At 39.5% G+C, this 12,210-nt stretch overlaps 1 protein-coding gene across 7 annotated transcripts in view; it reads left to right on the top strand.

Moving 5' to 3' along the window:
- LOC148648748 (partitioning defective 3 homolog B-like) overlaps positions 1-12,210 on the top strand; it is a 319,671-nt gene that overhangs the window by 78,970 nt on the left and 228,491 nt on the right. The window lies entirely within an intron of this gene.

Here is a 12,210-nt window from a genome sequence, read left to right on the forward strand (position 1 = left end):
GGTAACCACATACTTGTGGCCTTGGATTTTACTAAATGAAAATGCGATGAAGTTTTATCACTAGCCAGTTGGTTGGAAATTTCATCATTACAAAGTCTTAGTCTAATAAGAGCTCTTTGATCATGTCAGTACAGCTAAAGGCATTTATCAGTTCTTTTAATGCTGTCGTGCTCATCTTTTTTATTGCCTTGCTATTGTGTAGAAAATGCTGTTGAGCCCTGTTTGCAGTTTGCAGGGTTGCAGTTTTTTGGCACTTTTTTTTCCATTTATTTGCTCAATCAAATCAGAGTACTTGAAAAATATTCATAGTGATTGGACCTTGAATCAGATGTGACTTTAACTGGCTTTGGAATAGAACTGTACTGGTCAACAGTTCCAGTAGATCAATATTAAATGGTGAGCTTAAGCTGTAGTGAAAACTAGACGAGCCTGTAGGCCCCTTGAAACTGAGTGTGACACCTTATCCTGCCCTTTCTTTTTGCTATATTTTAATCATCTCGAGAAAGGCCCACCTGTCTTTGCATTTCATGTTAAAGACTATACAAAGTTGAGGTTGTCACGGTGGAAAATATCAAACATCACCCTGCGTATTGGTTCAGGAAACCTGCGAGGACAACATTTAATAACCTTAGAAAACCTCTCTGAATTTGGTTAGAACCGCAGATTTTCCAAACTGAAGTCACCCTGGTTGAGCAGAAGTTACACTGAGGGCTTTTTTCATCCACTCATATTAACTTTAAGGTTTGCGTGTAAAATGGGTGCTTTCGTGGTCACTTGCTGTTTACTGACGTGGCTACACAAATTCAAAACGACATCCCTCCAAACCACACACACTCCCTTCCTCTTTCTGAGTAGCAGAGCTCTGTCTTGCACTTGAGCTCCAAGTGCCCTGTTTATTGAAGATGCCAACAGCATGAATATTGTATGAGTACGGTAAAAGATATACAGTACAGTGTCAACAAACAGCCAGCACTAGGCCCTGTTAGTAAATAAGGATCTGAAAGGAAAGTGATCTGCTGGAGCTGTTTACAAGACTCGCTGCTCCACTTCCTTTACTGTAACTGTGCTTTCACTGGAAGCAATTCCACAAGCAACATTTCACATATTCGTTTTTTTTTTTTCTGGTGCTTTGATGCTTGATGTCTGCTCAACATCTCAGCAGGTTCCTCAAAATGAATGTATGGAATGACTGATGCAACTGTCATTTTTGCCAGTATTGTGGTTGAATGACTGAATCTTTACCGAACCAGAATGAGCTCAGCATCTTCCTAAGTAGTAGCTGTACAGCACCACAACTGGTTTTAATTGTCTCCGTCGTAAAAGTCTAAAAAAAAAAAAACATAAACACACTTTTCTCAGAAGCTGACGTCATCGCGACTCCTCTAAAGGCTGATGCGGTGTTGGTTTCCACTGTGTCTTGTCTTTCTCCTAAGGCGAGAAAGAGCGATCTATCTTGAAATGCAGTAAGAGAAAGTGAAGGCTGTGGCATAACAAAGTTTAGGATGAATTGATCTCACCTTGTGTCAGGATAATCTAAAATTTCATTTTCGCTTAGATCAAGCGGTAGGTGTTCTTAACTGTTCTCTTTCAGAACGGATCTCAAATATGTAATTGAGCCACATGATGACATTTCAGAATGTGCTGCACAGCCAGGAATGCAGCAGGATTGAGTCTTGTATATTGCTTCCCGGCTAGAGAACTTTCTCTAGATTCACCCTGACAGCCAGGGAGAATTTCATACTGCTGCCCTAGGGAACTAGTTTATTGGACTATTTCTACTAGTTGGGAGCATTATAGCTTTGTGGGTCAGTCTCTGGAATCACGATGGGCAGGTTGTGGGTTCAATCCCATCTGCAGATGCTTCATTTGTGCCTTGGTGTACCTTGACTGAGCTGCTTTACCCAAATTGCTGGAATCCACCCAGTTTTACGAATGAGGACCAGCTTTTGCTGGGAGCAGGCCCTGAAAGGGACTGGTGTCCACTCATGGGTGGGAGTCATCTGTTACCTATTGGCGTAAAGCTATGGAAACCAGAATAATCTCTGGACTGATGGTCCGATCTGGAGTGAATATGGAAATGCTCTTCCTTCTTGTATTAGTAGAAAACGAGTGTGGGTACAGCTACTGCTGTTCTTGCTGCTAGAGCTGCTGTTACTGTACTACACAGAAGAAGTCGTTTTTAAATGTGATTTATTTTTAGGTCGTGGCGTGGTGCCCTTTGGACTGGCAGGTCCAATCGAGACTAAGAACGCCAAGAGTCCCAAAGCATGACGAATGGAAGCTAAATAAAGCAGTACCAGCAACGTCAGGAAACAAAGTGAAGGACAGTTCAGAAATACCATTACCCAGCACAGATGATGGAGAGTAGCTTCAGATAAAAGAATAAAAGGATTGAGATGAGTTCTAAAACAGACCCATTGTTACTGACTTTTTGGTTAGAGAATGAAACCACATGGCCCTGCCATTAGACAAGAAAAAATGCTTTCATGACTTGAGTAGCCCAAGTAATGTTACATATCAATGTGGATATACAGTATATATATATATCAGTATTTGCTAAAAAGAGCTGAGCGCAATTCAAGGGGGCTTTATCTTGATTATCCACAAGACTCTGCACCAAGCAGATTGTGTAGTTTTATTTTTTGTTCTGCATATGCATTTCTGATGGTCATTCTATGATTTTATTTAATATACAATACTAAAATCCTGCAACATTTAGTTTTGTTTCCCCCACTCTGCCAAAGCTTGCATCTATAGGTGCTTAAATCTCAAATACTGCTTGGTAGACCATCGAGAGATGATTAGATATCTTAAATTAAAAGTGTGCAACATTAAGGGGACCACTCCATCATCCCCCAGCTTTTCAGGTCTTCTGTCAGTTTCAAATTGCTGATTGATAGCTCTTTAAATTAGCATCTTGCAGCATGGAAACCCAAATTCATGCCCTGGAGCATTTCTTGTGTTTCTTATAAATAATCAAAAGCTTGCCGAGAATGATTCAGTTCAACCACTGCCAGTGAGATCTCATTAGCCCCTTTCTTGTATTCAACATACAAAGCAGGTAGATGGAACCTCTGTGAAATCATTTGAATCAAAGGATACATTTAAAATGAACCCATAATCCACTGAAATATCGGGAGACCATGTTGGTCCGAGTGAGCATTCAGCATAATTAAAAAAAAGACATTACAGGGAAGCGTCATGTACAGTAGTAACTTTTGACGTACTTTCAGTGTGTATGTTTAACGATGTGCAAATGACAAAACCTTCACATGACAGCGTCTAAAACATGACAAATGTTTATTTTTGTGTTTGAAGCTGATGTGCATAATCATTGTACAAATCGGCCTTATCAGCTGAAAACGAAATAACTGGTTCAATATTACTCTGGTCGGAACAACTTTCCAGTTTTGTGACTGGCCCTTTATGTACTGTAGTAATGTGTTCTGTTAAATTTTGCACTGAGCAATAAATCAAGTGCCTTGATCTTGTGCATACTTGTGCTTTGAAGTATTGTCACTTCCAATAAATGGGGAATGCATAAAATAAAAGTATATGACCCCAAATCTTGGTGACACCACGCTGTTCTATAAAGAAAAAGACACTGGCAAACATTGTGTTGATCATTAAAGAAAAGACTCAAAAATGTAAAGGCCCGAGATTGGGCAGTACAGCATATAACTGGTCCAACATACAAATGTACCCAGATTAAAAAGTATTTTAAACTAGAAAACAATGTCCATGGAATTAAATAGGCATGGAACAAAACACTTGAAGAATTACAAAGTGGGTTGAACGTAATTGAACTTAATGGGTGTGAGACATTGAAAAATAGGGTGTAGTACAGTACAGTAATTCAGTAAAATACAGCTTTGTAGCAAATTGACCAGACCTGTTCATTGGGGGGTGCTACTGATATGAATCTAATTAGTGACCCAGAATTCAAGGAGGACAAGATGGGATTTGACCAGTGGGCAAACAAGTACTTTCTCACATTTGCTTCTTTAAGAGCTAAGACATTTTGAGCATAGCTGTCAGTGATACAGGAGGAAATGAAGCAGTGGCTAAGCACTCTGTTATGCATGAAATATTAATCAGAGAAGTGCATTTTGCATGATAAAGATTTTTTTGTCCTGTTCCCTTTTATTAAGCATCTTCTTTTGTCATTAAGTTTAAGAAATTGAAATTGGCTACATAGGGGTTACTTAATTCATTATGCTGTAAACCAGATTTGATTAACAATGATCTGCTGCTGTAGTAGGGAAATGGACATGGCCTGTACAAAGTGAATTAAGGGCCAGGTGTCTAATGGCTTTTTTTCAGCAGGGAGCATACTGTATACATGTTTTTGAGCAATTTCTATATAGGTTTCAGATCTGCGCTATTTGACATGTAGCTGTGTTGAAGTTTAGAAAGTATAATAAAACCATGAGACAAAGTATGAAATAAAACAACAATCAAAAACTTTGGTAAAGAATAGAACTGGAAAAAAAACAACAGATTTTTTGCAGGCATGTTCTTATGTCCATGTCCTTTGCAGGCTCTGTTTTTATCCTGAGCTTTTCCGTGTCTTTGAACATATGTCTTTAATTTGTCTTAAGATTTTTTTTTCAGGCACTAGGAAACAGTTTCAGAGCTCCTTATTCATGGGTGTATTAGATGTAGAAAACATCTGTCCATTTTTCTTCTATGTCCAAGATGAAGTATGTGTATGAACTGGAAACACGCATTGATGTTTCAGTCAAGATGAAACTGAGAGTAATTGTTTTGGGGACTTTTGAACTTTTTTAATTCCGTTTGTTTTCTTTACACCATTTCATGACCTCACTCTCTATTTTGCTTTGGAAAAGGGATCTTTTGCATGAGCTTAGTCACTTTTTTTTCTCAGGTTCATATTTCTTAATTTAAACATCAAGCTGGAAGTGTCGGTTTCCAAAATAAACCTTCCCTTTTAATTGGCGGTGGCGGTAAATAAGCTGTTTGTCATGTTGGTTTTTGCTAGACGCCCATCTGTGTTTTTTCGCCTTCTGCTCTGTTAAAAAAAAAAAGAGACCCTAATCTGATTATACACGGTACATCCATCTTAAGTAGAAGTCATTTGGATTTGGTTGTTCTTTCATGTGGCTCTTGGTTTCTGGGCCTTCGCTGGGAGGAGGGAAACTGAAATCATGATGGATAATAGCTCAGGGACTCCAAACCTGTTTTCCTGTCTTTTTAATTTCATTTTGAGACAGCAGGACCTGTTTCCTCAGGCGTGACTGAGCCCAGATTGACTGTCAGTCTGTGGAGCTGTGGAGACCCCTGGCTGGGGCTGACCCAACTCCCCAGACTGTCTCAAGTACTGGTTTCTTTATTAAGTGGATTATAGGTGTCTCTTCTCTGCGTGGATGCCCATAGTCCAGCCAACCGGAGACAAGAAGGCATTTGTTGAATCAAATTTTTCCCCTTAATTTTGTCATCAGATCAGTGGCGATATCTGGTGAATATCTTTCTGAGGAGAACGAATCATTCCGGTTCCCTGAGGGGTTTTGTTCTTCAGTACATTTAAAAATAATAATAATAATAATAATAAACTTTATTTTATATAGCGCCTTTAAAGGTGGCTTCTCAAAGCGCTTTACAGGATGACAATAACAATAAATAAGAAGACTACAACAATAAATAAGAAAAATTTCACAAGACAGGACACAATTATAATTACAGCAATACAACAATAACAATAGAGGAGACCGTGGAAGATGGTATTAAGAAGAGCAGAGGGGTGAAGAATGGAACCAGTTAAGTAAAGGCTTTTCTGAAAAGGAGGGTTTTGAGTCTGGATTTGAAGGAGTTTAGAGAAGGTGACTCTCTAATATCCTTGGGCAAGGAGTTCCAGAGCTTGGGGGCATAGCAGGAGAAGGCCCTGTCGCCCATACAATGTAGACGGGCTTGGGGGACAGTAAGGAGGGCAGAATTTGAAGAGCGGAGGTTGCGAGGTGGGGAGTAGGGCGATAAAAGTTCAGACAGGTATTGAGGTGCCAAGCCATGTAAAGCCTTGTAGGTGAGCATGAGGATTTTAAAGTCTACGCGGAATTTGACCGGAAGCCAGTGCAAGGACTCCAGGATAGGAGTAATGTGAACACTTGCACTAGATCTGGTCAGGATTCTGGCTGCTGAATTTTGGACATACTGCAGCTTGTTCAGAGTAGATTTAGATACCCCAGGGAGCAGAGCATTGCAGTAGTCAATTCGAGAGAATACAAATATGTTGATCAGCTTTTCAGCCACAGTTAATGATAGCATAGGGCGTAGTCTTGCGATATTTCTAAGGTGAAAAAAAGATGTTTTGACAGTATGCTGTACATGTGGGTCGAATGTTAAGCCAGAATCGAATATAACCCCAAGGTTTTTCAATTTTGATTGGAGCTCAAGTACAGAGCCATCTACAGACAGGGTTACAGGACTGGCTTTGCGAAGTTGATGGGGGGTACCAATAAGCATGACTTCAGTCTTGTCACAGTTAAGATGAAGGAAGTTTTGAGTCATCCAAATTTTTATGTCAGAGATGCAATTAGATAGAATAGAGACAGCCACATCAGTGTCGGGTTTGGTATGGATGTATATTTGAGTATCGTCAGCGTAAAAATGAAAGCTGAGGCCATGTGATCTTAAAAGCTGACCAAGTGGGAACATGTAAATGCTGAAGAGCAAGGGGCCCAGTATTGAGCCCTGAGGGACACCAGACTTGACAAGACCAATTTCAGACCTGTACCCATTGAGAGAGACAAAGTGACAGCGATCAGTGAGGTAAGACTTAAACCATTTGAGGGCAGTGTCAGAGACTCCAAACACAGTCTCGAGACGAGAAAGCAAGATGTTATGGTCAACAGTGTCAAAGGCAGCACTGAGATCAAGAAGGATGAGTATGGAAAGAGAACCAGAATCAGAAGCTATTAGGAGATCGTTGGTGACTTTGACTAGGGCGGTTTCTGTGCTGTGAAGTTGACGGAAGCCAAATCACCAAAGTGTGGTGTATATATAGAAAAAAAAGGTGATGAAGACGTCCGTCTCGGTTTTATTGACAGTGACTAAGGAACTTGTGGTTGGGGTTTTTTTGTTTTCAGCCAGCACCTAACACAGGGAGACTTTTTTGTTTCGTTCTAGTAACTGCTGACAGTGGAAGCCGAGGTGTATGCTAATGATTTCAAGTTTCTTCCGTTACAAAGGCAAATGAAGAAATCATTCTTGCCTCCGAAGTAGATATCGCGTTCGCAAATCTTCACCCCTAGAGGGACTACACACTCAAGGAAGGAGAGAATAGATCACTTAAGGCCCTCCAGCCTTGAGCATCTGCTCTGCAGTTTAACTGCAAGGGTGCCCGGTTAATTTCGTGTGTAGAAGTAAAGTAGAAGTAGAGGAGTTGGTTGCCACATGTACATTGGAATGTTTGTTTGTGCTAATCTCTCCGGACATACACGGTACAGCAGATGACGCAGCACAGCACCGTACATTAAATTTAACAGATAATAAAAACAGAAGAATAAACATGTAGTACTGAAACAAAAACTTGGTACAACATGCAAAAAGTGCATAGTGCAGACAGGCATTGAGTCTGAGGCTATGCAGTTTGCTATTAAGGATGTGTACTGCAGTAGATAAGAAGCTGTTCTCAAGTCTAGTGGTCCGTGCTTTAATAGTGCACTTCCACTTGCCAGAGCGCAGGGGGGAGGAGAACAGTTTGTGGCCGGGATGGTTGGGATCTGAATGATGGATCGGGCTTTATTCCGAAGGCGGATGGCGTGAATCTCAATAGTACGTCACATCCCATCATCCTCTGTGCTGTTGCCACAACCCTTTGTCATCTGTCCATAGTGGTGTGAGACTATAAGAAAGGTTAGAAGCAATGGAGAGCCTTTTTATCTTTATTTTTAGTTTTGTTTTTTTGCCCTAAATGGTGGCTAGGGCTTTTGTGTAGTAAATAGCACGGAAGTCCGGTTAGCCTGCAACCTCACCGAAGCCTTCTAGTGGTGGACCAGTAAAGGTGGACAGTTAACACTCCAAGAGCATGCCATGCAACCAATTTGTCATGCCAGAGCTGGTTTTACAGTGCACCATGAGTGACAAATGTAGTTAGCAGTTAAAGAAGGCAAAGCCTGATGTGTTCTGCAGGGATTTGTGCTTGGAGGGTGTAAACCACATGACTGGAGTCCGATTGAATTTTCTTTGCTTAGAATGGCAGTTGTACAGGGTCCCCCCTGTGCCAGGTGATTAAGGGAGTATTGATCCAGCACTGCAGTGCTCTTTCACCACTACTCTTCTCTGCTTCAAGGAAAATGTTATCACTTGAGTCCATTTACAACCAGAGGCAAAGCCTTTTAAGGAAAGGGGATGTGCTATTGATTGCTAATAAGACAGGTTCACCTTCACTGACAGCGTGCACAGAAGGCACCCAGTTATTTTTGCAAGGGTTGGAAGAAATGATGATTTGTTTGAATTAAGGGTAATGCACTTTGTATTGATGCCATCAATATTGTCGGTTTAGCATGTGTTTTCATGTAGATTAAGAAACGTTAATCAAGAAATGTTACAAGTGGGTAATTGCTCTCTAATGTTCTGGAGATCACAGGGGGAAAAAAAGAACTTTTAGAGCTCAGACAAACATTGCAGGCTATTATATTGCTTTTGTTAATTGTATAGTATTGAAATGAACATCATGTTAGATGACTTTATTATGTTTTAAACATTAACTTTTGTACTGTATGAATATACGTTAAATATTGCAGAAGATTTTTAGATCAAATTAATTAAAAGCCACTAAAATCCACCTGACAGATCCACAGCTCCTGTTCATCCACAGATGCTCCTTTATGGGCTCCACGTCAAAGTTAGCCATTCATGTGTCCCACCAAATGGCCCAGTGTGAGCAATTTATGGCTGTCCAGCTAATGTAATGAGCGTTGGGCAGGATCATTAAAAGAGGACGTTCACTTATTCCTGTGGGTTAACCTCTCTCCTCCCGAGCTCTTAGCTATTCAGTCGAGTTGAACGGGATTAAAGACCTAGAAGTAGGCTTGGTTGGACAAGTGTGGACTGTAAAAGGCTTTCCACCTTTTATTTTTGTCTATGTAAACAATTAGATATGGGATGAGGTTTTTACATGAAGCTTGCAAAGTGGCTTTTCAGGAAGGATTAGCAAACAGTGTCTTAAAACAGGACTGTTTTTCTCTCATTGAGAAGTGAAAAACCACGCTAACACACATTTATCGATTAGTTGATCGATTAGTATCTCAGATACCTAAACAAGCCAGTACATGCCTGAAGGTTTATTTAATGCAATGAACTATCTTAGATATGCAGATTTTGCAGTAGGTGTATCGCCAATATAAGGACAGCTCTAGGTCTAAATATACTTTGATCCCTTTATCACAGAAAATGGTTGCCACTTTAACTTCCTTACTTTTAAAATAATATGGTTAATCAGGAAGAAAAGTCTAGGAATTAAGTAGTGCTTGTTGTTACTTAGGGTGGCTATATTGTCTGAGTGCTGTAAAGGCTGTGATCCCCCTCGCTCCTCGTCCAAGCAAGTTAAAGCCCTGAAGATTCATTAGGAGCTCAAATTCCTCAATGACTACATGAAAAGGCAGTTGTAATTAAGACAAATTAATAACCTGATTGATTGTGTGCCTGTCCAGGACCAGGACTGAGGATCACTGGTTTAGAGTGAAAGAATGTGGGTTATCATAGGAATGCGCCTACTATCACTGAAGTAGTACCGAAGAGATCTAGTAAACCATGAATTGGATTATATTTCTTTTTACACTGCCAATCTGTCTTTTTCGTACACTGGATTCAGGAGGCAAAAGAAAATCAGTCCCTCGGTGCAGTGTGAAGTTCGTTTTAGCCAGTTGTCTCTACTTGAAATTTGTCAATCCAAATTTCACTGTAATTTTTTTTTAAGCTTTCATAGTAAGGAGACACTTGAGATGTCCGACCGCTCTCTTTCCCATCATACCCTTGAGGTATCTGTGGCACTTATCTTTATGAGTTCTTGATTGAGCCGTGAATTTCTGGTTTTTAACTTGTCCTTGGGGATCTGCCCTATACTATAGTGCACTAAATTGCATCTGACACTCACAACCTTTTTTCTTTGACCTTTAGGCGAAGGGTCAGGGAGTCAAAATGACCCTGACTTCTAAAAACGAAGGGGCTCTCCTAATCTGTCTAAACAATCTGGAAGAATGAAAACAAGGCACATTGTTTACAGGGAAGGGGGGCCAAAAAGCGATTTTCCGATAATCGTGTTGATTTTGCAGTCCATTGAGCGCATACACACATAAGAGGGAACATTTTCACTAGGCCAAGGTGTTGAACTGAAACATACGCAGTCTGTTTAGTCCCGCGTGGTCGAACCTTGAAGCAGAATTGATTGGTGAAACTCTTCGTTTGCATTCTAATTTCTGCTGTTATTTATCTTCTTTTACAGATCACATTAAAGCTTTAGTAGTGATTTCAGGAAAAATCTTTTATTTAGGTACAAAGAATTTATGCGTTTTCGTTAAAGCCTTATTTTACCATCTTTTTAACCTTTTCAACCAAACTCTAAAGTGTACGTAAGGTTAGCTTAACATTGCGTGCTTCCAGCTAGGCTTTTGAATGTCACTTTTTGTATTTCTTATTGAAATAGATTATTAGTTCATGGACTTCTGTACTTTGTAAACGATATTGGTTTTAGGGTCCTTATTCGTTGCAAGCCACTCACTGAAGTTTTTTATTTTAATTACCTTAGTAATTTTGTAACTGGATTCATATTTTATGTTAGCTTTCCAATGCTTATCTCAAGAATGACTGTGGCACCAGTGCTACCTTCTGCATTGTGTAATTTACAGTGTAGCTTGCTTCCAGAACATATGGTCATAAGTTAGATTTGTTCAGGGTGATGCTGTGGAAGTGCTCTAGACCTGGGGTCAGGGAGTCAAAATGACATTGACTCCTACAAGGAGGGGACTCTCCTTATGGTCCAGGGGATTTTTAAATGCCATCCAGAGTTTTAGAATTTTATAATAACCTAGAGTCTTTTAAAACACAGTATCTTGCATTTCTAAAACGTTTGCATTTTTAGTTTGGCAAGATGGCAGGATGGAGATTTCCTGAACATACAGTAGAACTTCCGAAGTTTTCTAATGATGTGGATAATTACACTGTCGTTTGTTCCACCTGGGAATTGAAACCAAGAGGTTAAGGAGGGGTTAAAAAATGGTGACACTTAAATTAAAGAAAAACAATTTCTGATGGATGCCCTAATTAGATCCTGTGGGTCATTTGTATTCTCCAGCTCTTAACTTTTGATGTGTGTTTTAAGGCATTCCAACTTCCGACAAGTTTCTCCTCCAGAATTCCAAGTGCTCGTCTTTGAGGCATTTTTTGCAAAAAAAATTAAATAAAAATTGAGACAGTGTGTGCAAAATTAAACAGATTAGAAATAGGATTGTGATAACGGTTTTTTTTTTGCAAGTGGAGAACCCTAACACTGGATTACTTGAAAGAGCCTTTTCCAATATTTGAAAATCATGTTCCAGTACTGTGTATTGTAAAGAATCAATTGCCAATCAGTCGTACTCTTGGCGGTTGTAATTGAATTTGAGTGACGAAAGAGCCCTCTGCCTTTGAGAGCTGTTTTTATGCCAGAAGGGGGCAATTAATTGAGATAACTCCTTGGTAGATAATGCATAATCACACAAAAGGACATAAATCATTCCACATATGCCAATTTGCATATTGTCCTGATATAGGAAGAAAAAGAAAGAAAACTCCCAGTTCTATCTAGGTTTAAAAATGAAACCTAGTTTAATTTGAAGAGAAATTTATTCGTCTTTATTCTTTTAACTGCCACATTGAAATTTAATCCAGATTCCTATATTGTTTTTCAGATAGTGTTCGTTCATTGTGTAATGATTATTTGTTTAAAAAATTTGTTGTTTAAAGACATACTGTACTGCTGATCCGGCAGAGAGGTGTCACCGTAAGTGTGGTGATAAAAGACAAAGTAAAATCGTCATTAAAATTTTCCTTTGCAGAGCAAAGTCTTTACCAGTTTAAAATCCATCACTTTGTGTAAAAAGCAAATGCAGTGAAAGTGAAATAGTTTTTTTTAGAAATTCTTGATTTCATGTTTTTACTTTAACATACGGAAAATTTATCAATGACACGTAGACTAATTTATTAAATACATTA

The sequence above is a fragment of the Lepisosteus platostomus genome, chromosome 14, assembly GCF_059453375.1.
Source record: "Lepisosteus platostomus isolate fLepPlt1 chromosome 14, fLepPlt1.hap1, whole genome shotgun sequence".
In the NCBI taxonomy this organism is placed as follows: Eukaryota; Metazoa; Chordata; class Actinopteri; order Semionotiformes; family Lepisosteidae; genus Lepisosteus; species Lepisosteus platostomus.